Below are 10,292 nucleotides of genomic sequence, written 5' to 3'. Positions count from 1 at the left end.
GGCGGTGGGGGGAGGGGTCTGTGGGGCAGAGAAAGGGGGGGGGGGAGGGGGGGGTCAGTGCTGCCCCATAAGTGCCCCATAAGCGCCCCCCGAGTGCCCCACACGTCACCGTCGCTCCTCGGGGGGCGGCGGGCGCAGGCGCGGCTCCTCCTCCGTCACCTCCAGGGACACCTCTGGGGGGACAGCGACCCATAGCGCCCCACATCTGCCCCATAGCGCCCCACGGCCGCCCCATAGCGCCCCACAGCTGCCCCACAGCAACCCCTGGTGACCCACATCCGCCCCATAGCGCCCCGCAGTGATGCGTAGCGCCCCACAGCCGCCCCATAGCAACCCCTGGTGACCCACGGCCGCCCCACATCTGCCCCACGGCGCCGTGGGTCGCTCACCGGAGGAGGGCAGGACGGGCAGACTCGGCTCCAGCGCCTCCCGCAGCACCTGTGGGGCACAAACGCCCGAGCGCGTCCCCCCCCATCCCGCACCCGTGGGGCGCCCCACAACTAAGGGGGTGTGGGGGGCCCATCTGTGGGGCGGGGGGGGGCGGGGGGGGCTCACCTCCACCTCGCTGGGCAGCTCCGGGGGGGGCGGGGGGGCGGGGGGTGGGGGCCGCGCGCAGCGACCCCACAGGCCCCACAGCTCGGGGGGCAGCCAGCCTGTGGGGCGGGGGAGGTGTGGGGCAGAAGGTGTGGGGCGCGAGGAGAGGTGTGGGGCGGGGGAGGAGGGGGGGGAGGTGTGAGGGGAGAGATGTGGGGTGGGAGAGGTGTGGGGCAGAGGGAGGTGTGGGGCAGAGGGGAGATGTGGGGCGGGGGGGAGATGTGGGGCGGGGGAGGTGTGGGGCAGGGAGGAGTGGGGCGGAGGTGTGGGGCAGAAGGAGGTGTGGGGCGGAGGAAGGTGTGGGGCAGGGGGAGAGGTGGGGCAGAGGAAGGTGTGGGGCAGGGGAGGTGTGGGGCAGGGGGAGAGGTGGGGCAGAGGAAGGTGTGGGGCAGGGGAAGGTGTGGGGGCAGGGGGGGAGGTGTGGGGCGGGGGAGATGTGGGGCAGAGGAGGTGTGGGGCAGAGGTGTGGGGCGGAGGGAGGTGTGGGGCGGAGGAAGGTGTGGGGCGGAGGAAGGTGTGGGCAGGGGAGATGTGGGGCGGAGGTGTGGGGTGGAGGGAGGTGTGGGGCGGAGGAAGGTGTGGGGCAGGGGGGTGGATGTGTGGGCAGAGGTGTGGGGCAGGGGGGGAGGTGTGGGGCAGAGGAAGGTGTGGGCAGAGGGAGGTGTGGGGCGGATGTGTGGGGCAGAGGAAGATGTGGGGCAGAGGGAGGTGTGGGGCGGGGGGGTGGATGTGTGGGGCAGAGGTGTGGGGCAGGGGGGGAGGTGTGGGGGTGGAGGGAGGTGTGGGGCAGAGGTGTGGGGCAGAGGAGGTGTGGGGCAGAGGTGTGGGGCGGAGGGAGGTGTGGGGCGGAGGAAGGTGTGGGGCGGAGGAAGGTGTGGGGCAGGGGAGATGTGGGGCGGAGGTGTGGGGTGGAGGGAGGTGTGGGGCGGAGGGAGGTGTGGGGCAGAGGTGTGGGGCAGAGGAAGGTGTGGGGCAGAGGGAGGTGTGGGGCCCTCACCGCAGGTGGGGGTGCGCAGCAGCTCGGGGGGGCTCCGGCGGCGCTTGGGGGGCGGCTCCAGCAGCAGCTGTGGGGCGGAGGTTTGGGGGGGGCGGTGTGTGTGTGTGTCCCCCTCCCCCGGATTTGGGGGTGTCCCCTCCCCCCCTCCCCCACTCACCAGCGCCCCACAGCGGGTGTGGGGCAGCAGCAGCTGCGCCCGGAACTCCCCACGGGGGATTTGGGGCTGTGGGTCGGTGTGGGGCGGGCGGCGGCGGCGGCGGCGGGGGGGGGGAGGGGCGGCCTGGGGGGCAGCCGAGGGTGTCAGTGCCCCACATCCGCCCCACATCTGCCCCACATCTGCCCCACATCCGCCCCACATCCGCCCCACACGTACCTCGGGGGGCGGCGGGGGAAGGGTGGGCTCCTCCGGGGGCCGCGGGGGGGCTGTGGGGGGAGGGGGGAGGGGCTATGGGGCTGCCCCACAAGTGCCCCTCCCCTCCCCCACTCCGTGCTCTGCCCCACAAGTGCTCACCGGGGGGTGGGGGCGGCGCCGGGACCGCCGGGACCTCCTCCACTGGGGGGGCAGATGTGGGGCTGAGCGCCCCACAAGTGCCCCCTCTGCCCACAAGTGCCCCACAAGTGCCCCCTCCGCCCCACAAGTGCCCCCCCTCCGCCCCACAAGTGCCCCACAAGTGCCCCCTCTGCCCCACAAGTGCCCCCTCTGCCCCACAAGTGCCCCACAAGTGCCCCCTCTGCCCACAAGTGCCCCCCCTCTGCCCCACAAGTGCCCCCTCTGCCCACAAGTGCCCCCCTCCGCCCCACAAGTGCCCCCCCTCCGCCCCACAAGTGCCCCTCTGCCCACAAGTGCCCCCCTCCGCCCCACAAGTGCCCCCTCTGCCCCACAAGAGCCCCCCCTCTGCCCCACAAGTGCCCCCTCCGCCCCACAAGTGCCCCCCCTCTGCCCCACAAGTGCCCCCTCTGCCCCACAAGTGCCCCCCTCTGCCCCACAAGTGCCCCCTCCGCCCCACAAGTGCCCCCTCTGCCCCACAAGTGCCCCCCTGGACCCACAAGTGCCCCCCCCTCTGCCCCACAAGTGCCCCCTCTGCCCCACAAGTGCCCCCTCTGCCCCACAACTGCCCCCCCTCTGCCCCACAACTGCCCTGGACCAAAGTCCCCCTCTGCCCCACAAGTGCCACCCTGGACCACAAGTGCCCCCTCCGCCCCACAAGTGCCCCCCCTCCGCCCCACAAGTGCCCCCTCCGCCCCACAAGTGCCCCCTCTGCCCCACAAGTGCCCCCTCCGCCCCACAAGTGCCCCCTCCACTCCACAAGTGCCCCCCTCTGCCCCACAAGTGCCCCCCTCTGCCCCACAAGTGGCCCCTCTGCCCCACAAGTGCCCCCCCGCCCCACAAGTGCCCCCCCTCCGCCCCACAAGTGCCCCACAAGTGCCCCCTCTGCCCCACAAGTGCCCCCTCTGCCCCACAAGAGCCCCCTCTGCCCCACAAGTGGCCCCCATCTGCCCCACAAGTGCCCCCATCTGCCCCACAAGTGCCCCCTCCGCCCCACAAGTGCCCCCCTCTGCCCCACAAGTGCCCCCTCCGCCCCACAAGTGCCCCCTCCACTCCACAAGTGCCCCCCCTCTGCCCCACAAGTGCCCCCCCTCTGCCCCACAAGTGGCCCCCTCTGCCCCACAAGTGCCCCCCGCCCCACAAGTGCCCCCCTCCGCCCCACAAGTGCCCCACAAGTGCCCCCTCTGCCCCACAAGTGCCCCCTCTGCCCCACAAGAGCCCCCTCTGCCCCACAAGTGGCCCCCATCTGCCCCACAAGTGCCCCCATCTGCCCCACAAGTGCCCCCTCCGCCCCACAAGTGCCCCCCTCTGCCCCACAAGTGCCCCCTCCGCCCCACAAGTGCCCCCTCCGCCCCACAAGTGCCCCCATCTGCCCCACAAGTGCCCCCTCCGCCCCACAAGTGCCCCCCCTCTGCCCACAAGTGCTCCCTCTGCCCCACAAGTGCCCCCCTCTGCCCCACGAGTGCCCCTCCGCCCCACAAGTGCCCCCCCGCCCCACAAGTGCCCCCCCCGCCCCACAAGTGCCCCCTCTGCCCCACAAGAGCCCCCTCTGCCCCACAAGTGCCCCCTCCGCCCCACAAGTGCCCCCCTCTGCCCCACAAGTGCCCCCTCCGCCCCACAAGTGCCCCCTCTGCCCCACAAGTGCCCCCCTGGACCCACAAGTGCCCCCCCCTCTGCCCCACAAGTGCCCCCTCTGCCCCACAAGTGCCCCCTCTGCCCCACAACTGCCCCCCCTCTGCCCCACAACTGCCCCCCCTCTGCCCCACAAGTGCCACCCTGGACCCACAAGTGCCCCCCCCGCCCCACAGTGCCCCCCCTCCCCCACAAGTGCCCCCTCCGCCCCACAAGTGCCCCCTCTGCCCCACAAGTGCCCCCCCTCTGCCCCACAAGTGCCCCCTCCGCCCCACAAGTGCCCCCTCCACTCCACAAGTGCCCCCCTCTGCCCCACAAGTGCCCCCCCTCTGCCCCACAAGTGGCCCCCTCTGCCCCACAAGTGCCCCCCCCGCCCCACAAGTGCCCCCCCCGCCCCACAAGTGCCCCCTCCGCCCCACAAGTGCCCCCTCCGCCCCACAAGTGCCCTCACCGGGGGGCAGCAGTTCGGCCTCCGCCTCCATCAGCAGCTCCAGCTCTCGCGCCGTCACCTCCGGCAGCTCCTCCTGCGCCCCACAGCGCTATGGGGCAGCCCCACAACCGCCCCACACCCCTCCCCCGCTATGGGGCGGCCCCCCGACCCCTCCCGCCCCCGCTATGGGGCAGCCCCACCTCGAGGGGCGGCAGGACGAGGGGTTCGGGCTCCCGCAGGGTGATGATTTCGGGGGACACCGTCAGGGGGGGCCCTGCGGGGGAGGGGGGAGGGGGGTTATGTGGGTGAGCGCCCCCCAGACTGCCCCCCCCCTCCCCCCTCCCCCCGCCCCCACACTTGTGGGGCAGAGCTCACCCGGGGGGGGGGGCGGGACCTCCTCCAGCAGCCGCTGCACCTGAGGGGGGGGGGGAGATTTTGGGGTGCTGAGGGTATTTTGGGGGGGGGGGGGTGGGGGGATGTGGGGCAGCGCCGTGGGGCAGCGCCGTGGGGCGGTACCTGGGGCAGCGCCGTGGGGCTGGGCAGCTCCGGGGCCATCACCCCGAAGAAGGGGTCGGGGGCCAACTCCAGCGCCGCCATCAGCGCCCGCCATCAGCGCCCGCGCGTCCGCCACCAGCTGCGGCCTTGGGGGGGGGGGGGGCAGTTATGGGCGCTATGGGGCAGTTTGGGGGGTCTGTGGGGCAGTTATGGGTCACTATGGGGCAGTTATGGGGCGCTATGGGGCAGTTATGGAGTGATATGGGGCAGTTATGGGGCACTATGGGGCAGTTTGGGGGTGTGTGGGGCAGTTATGGGCGCTATGGGCAGTTTGGGGCACTATGGGGCAGTTATGGAGTGATATGGGGCACTATGGGGCAGTTATGGGGCACTATGGGGCGCTATGGGGCAGTTATGGGGCAGTTTGGGGGGGGGCTGTGGGGCAGTTACGGGGGGCTATAGGGCAGTGGAGAGGCACTATAGGGCACTGTGGGGCAGTTATGGGGCACCTATAGGGCGCGGTGGGGCACTGTGGGGCCTATGGGGCTCTATGGGCAGTGGGGGGGGGTCTGTGGGGCACTATGGGGGTCTATGGGGGTCTGTGGGGCACTATGGGGGTCTGTGGAGCACTATGGGGGTCTGTGGGGCTCTATGGGGCTCTATGGGGGTCTGTGGGGCTCTATGGGGCAGTGGGGGGGTCTATGGGGCACTATGGGGCTCTATGGGGGTCTGTGGGGCACTATGGGGCAGTGGGGGGGGGTCTGTGGGGCTCTATGGGGCTCTATGGGGCAGTGGGGGGGGGGGTCTGTGGGGCAGTGGGCGACTCACCGCCGGGGGGGGCTGAGGTCGATGTTGGGGGGGGCCGCGCGCGGTGCAGCCGCCCCAGAACCTGAGCGGCCTCTTCTGGGGGGGGGGAGGGGGGAGACCCCGAAACAGCCGTGGGACCCCCAGCGCCCCCCGTCAGTCCCACCCCCCCCAAGTGCCCCAGAGCCCCCCCAGCGCCCCATAACCCCCAGAGACCCCATAACCCCCCTGAGACCCCCATCCCCCCATATCCCCCAACCCCCCATCCCCCCATCCCCCCCCAACCCCCATACCCCATATCCCCCATATCCCCCCGCCCCCATGCCCCCCCCGCCCCCTATACGCCCCCCCCCCCCCCCGTACCCAGCAGGACGCCGCACTGCCGCCCGTAGACCCGCGCCAGCCCCAACTGCAGCAGCGCCCCAGGTAGAGGCAGCCGGGGGGCGGCGCCCCCGGCGGCGGGGGCGGGACCTCCCCCCCCCGCGGCCAATCACGAACGCCTGCACCGCCGCGCTGGGAGGGGGCGGGGTCAGGGCGGCCATTCAGGGCCGAGGAGGCGGGGCCGAGGTGGCAGGGGCGGGGCCGCGGCGGCCCGGCCACACCCTCCCACTGTCCCGCGAGGGGAGGGGCGGAGCCACGCCCACCCACTCTCACCCTACCATTGGCCCGCGAGGGGAGGGGGCGGAGCCACAGCCCACTCGCACCCTCCCATTGGCCCGCGAGGGGAGGGGGCGGAGCCACAGCCCACTCGCACCCTCCCACTAGCCCACGAGGGGGGGCGGAGCCACGGTGGTCCAGTGTACACCCTCCCATTGGCCCGCGAGGGGAGGGCGGAGCCCTGCCCACCCACTCACACCCTCCCACTGGCTCGCGAGGGGAGGGGCGGAGCCACAGCCCACTGGCACCCACCCATTGGCCCGCGAGGGGAGGGGCGGAGCCCTGCCCACCTACTCACACCCTCCCACTGGCCCGCGAGGGGAGGGGCGGAGCCACAGCCCACTGGCACCCACCCATTGGCCCGCGAGGGGAGGGGCGGAGCCACAGCCCACTGGCACCCACCCATTGGCCCACGAGGGGAGGGGCGGAGCCCTGCCCACCCACTCACGCCCTCCCATTGGCCCGCGAGGGGAGGGGCGGAGCCACAGCCCACTCACACCCTCCCACTGGCCCGCGAGGGGAGGGGCGGAGCCACGGTGGTCCAGTGTACACCCTCCCATTGGCCCGCGAGGGGAGGGGCGGAGCCACGGCGGGCCGTTCCCACTCGAGGGGGCGGAGCGACGGCGGCGGCTCATCGCCGCGCGGAGAGGGGCGGCCCATTGATCCCCGCGAAACCCCCCCCGAACCCGCCCGAAAACGGCCCGAAGCGGCGCCGTTGCCGTTACCAGGTGCGGGGCACGTCCACCCCCAGGTACTCCCGCCGCAGGAGCCGCGAGCTGCAGGTGGCCGCCAGCCTGGGAGGGGGGAGAGACCCAAAATCACCCGCTTTGTCCCCGCAAAGGGCCCCCAAACCGCCGGACTGAGCCCCAGACGGCCCCGTACCGTACCAGATGGTGCCGAAGCAGCCGGTGCGGCGCTGCAGCACCTCCGGGTAGTAGAACATGGCCCCAAAGTCCCGCGGGTTCGCCCCAAAAAGGAGTGGGAGGAGAAGCCCAAATTGGGTGAACGGCGGGGGGGGGGGGGGGGGGGGGCAAACCCCCTCAAAAAGATAAAAAAACAAAAAAAAAAAAAAAAAAGGGGGTCCGGGAGAGAGAAATGCGGTATCGATAAATAATGCGCTTTTTTTTTGTCCCGAAACCCCTCAAAAAGAGCCAAAAAAAAAAAAAAAAACAAACCCAAAAAAAGGGGTCCGGGAGAGTGAAATGCGGTATCGATAAATAATACGCTTTTTTTTTGTCCCGAAACCCCTCAAAAAGAGCCAAATCGCCCCAAAAAGGGGGTCCGGGAGAGAGAAATGCGGTATCAATAAATAATTTCCGTAAATAAAACACTTTTTTTGTCCCGAAACCCCTCAAAAAGAGCCCCCAAAAAAGTGGGTCTGGGACAGTGAAATACGGTATCAATAAATAAGACTTTTTTTTTTGTCCCGAAACCCCTCAAAAAGAGCCAAAAAAAAAAAAAAACAAAACCAAAAAGGGGATCCGGGAGAGAGAAATGCGGTATCGATAAATAATGCGCTTTTTTTTTGTCCCGAAACCCCTCAAAAAGAGCCAAAAAAAACCCCAAACAACCCCAAAAAGGGGGTCCGGGAGAGAGAAATGCGATATCAATAAATAATACGCTTTTTTTTGTCCCCAAACCCCTCAAAAAGAGCCAAATCGCCCCAAAAAGGGGGTCCGGGAGAGAGAAATGCGGTATCAATAAATAATTTCCGTAAATAAAACACTTTTTTTGTCCCGAAACCCCTCAAAAAGAGCCCCCAAAAAAGTGGGTCTGGGACAGTGAAATGCGGTATCAATAAATAAGACTTTTTTTTTTGTCCCGAAACCCCTCAAAAAGAGCCAAAAAAAAAAAACCAAACCCAAAAAAAGGGGTCCGGGAGAGTGAAATGCGATATCAATAAATACGCTTTTTTTTTGTCCCGAAACCCCTCCAAAAGAACCAAATCGCCCCAAAAAGGGGGTCCGGGAAAGTGAAATGCGATATCAATAAATAATACGCTTTTTTTTTGTCCCCAAACCCCTCAAAAAGAGCCAAAAAAAAAAGCAAAAAAGTGGGTCTGGGACAGTGAAATGCGGTATCAATAAATAAGACTTTTTTTTTTTTGTCCGGAAACCCCTCAAAAAGAGCCAAATCGCCCCAAAAAGGGGGTCCGGGAGAGTGAAATGTGATCTCAATAAATAATTTCCATAAATAATACACTTTTTTTTTGTCCCGAAACCCCTCAAAAAGAGCCAAATCGCCCCAAAAAGGGGGTCCGGGAGAGTGAAATGCGGTATCAATAAATAATACGCTTTTTTTTTGTCCCGAAACCCCTCAGGAAGAGCCCAAACGCCCCCCAAACCCACGAGGTTTAAATACAGTAATTTAAATAAATAGGGTTTCTTTTAAAAAAAGGCCGTATTCGGCCCCCAAATCCCCCCCAACGGCGCCCAAACCGGCACCGCCTCACTCCAAATATTAAATACTGATAAATATGCCGATATAATCAACTTCCCGAGTTAAGCAAATGGCTTTTTAAAGCTCTCTAGTGGCAAACCTGCCCTAAAATCCCCCTCCCCCCCCCCCCCCAATCTCCCCGAAAGCGGTTAATTTAAATAACTTGAAGATGTTAAAAAGGCAAAAGCGGACCCAAAATGCCGAAAAACGGCCCCAGGCGCGACCCGAACACACCCCCCCACCTCCTTTAAAAGCCTTAAGATAATTACTGAAGTAGTTAACGTGACTTAACTCACTAAAGAGCCGCTTTTTGCCCCAAATCCCCCCAAACCCGAGACGCCCGCCCGCCCCGCAGCCACAACTTCAGTTAAAACGGATAATTTCGACCCTCTAACCTCCTAATTTTGCTCAGAAAAGCCCGAATAAAGCCTTAAACATTAGCGGCTGCTAATTAACCCCGCCAACTAGCCCCTAATTAACGCCCGGCCCCGCCCCAGTTAACGCGGCGTCGTCGTCGTCTCCCCCCCGTCCCCGTCCCCGTCCCGCCGCCGTTTATTAATTTAAACCGCCGCTGCTCTCCTCCGCCGCTCGGGGGGGGCCGCTGAGGGGCAGTCAGTCGCTAACGAGTGGGTAATGAGTCGTCAATTAGCGCTACTTAGCGCCGCCGCCTCACACGCGCGCCGCCGCCGCCGCCGCCCGTCGCCGCCTGAGTGAGGCGGCAGGTGCCGCGCCACACCCTTTATAACCTCGCCCCGCCCCGCGGCCAATCAGCGAGCCGATCGCCTCAGCGCAGCCGGCCAATCAGCGCCCGGCTCCCCTCAGCGACCGCGGTCGGGGGGTAGAACGGCAGCGGCGGGAAGGCGGTGGCCAATCAGCGCCTTCCTTCCCTTCTCCCGCGCGCGGCTGGGCCAATGGGAGGCCTTCCCGCCTTGCGCCGCCGGCCAATCAGCGGGCGCCGCCGCTTTGCCGCTCTTTCTCCTCAGCGTGAGGGAAGGGGCGTCGCCGGCGGCGGCGGCGGCAAGATGGCGGCGGGGAGGCAAGGCGGAGGCGCCGCGCTCCCGCCGCGGCTCTGTTTTCAGCCGCCCCCACGGACACGGTGGGTCTCGGGGGGGAACCTGCGGGTCTCGGGGGGGACTGTGGGGCTGCGGGGTGAAGGCTGCGTCGATTTTGGGGGGGCGCGGCGCGGAGCTGCCCCGTATAGAACCACAGTTTCCCCCCGCGCCCCGCAGCGGGAAACGGGATGGATGGGGGGGGGGACGGACGTGAGGTGGCACGGGGCTGCTGTAGAGCTGGCAGCGGGGCGGCTAGGGGATAGCTGTGGGGCGGAGGGGGGGGCACTTGTGGGGCAGCGATTGGGCGCTTATTCCCCCCCCCCGATGTCCCCTCCTCGAGGCCCCGCCTCCCCTCCTCGAGGCCCCGCCTCCCCTCCTCGAGGCCCCACCTCCCCTCCTCGAGGCCCCGCCTCCCCTCCTCGAGGCCCCGCCCCCTGGTGGCACTTCCCTCCCCTTGGGGCCCCTCCTCTCCCGAAGCCCCGCCTCCCCTCCTCAAGGCCCTGCCTCCTCCCTGAAGCCCCGCCCCGAGGCCCCTCCCCCTGGAGGCCCCATCCCTGTGGCCCCGCCTCACTCCCCTTGAGGCCCCTCCTCTCCCCAGAGCCCCGCCTCCCCTCCTCAAAGCCCCGCCTCCTCCCTGAGGCCCCA

This window comes from Vanellus vanellus (assembly GCF_965231255.1).
Source record: "Vanellus vanellus genome assembly, contig: HAP1_SCAFFOLD_1058, whole genome shotgun sequence".
In the NCBI taxonomy this organism is placed as follows: Eukaryota; Metazoa; Chordata; class Aves; order Charadriiformes; family Charadriidae; genus Vanellus; species Vanellus vanellus.
This window is presented reverse-complemented; position numbering follows the sequence as displayed.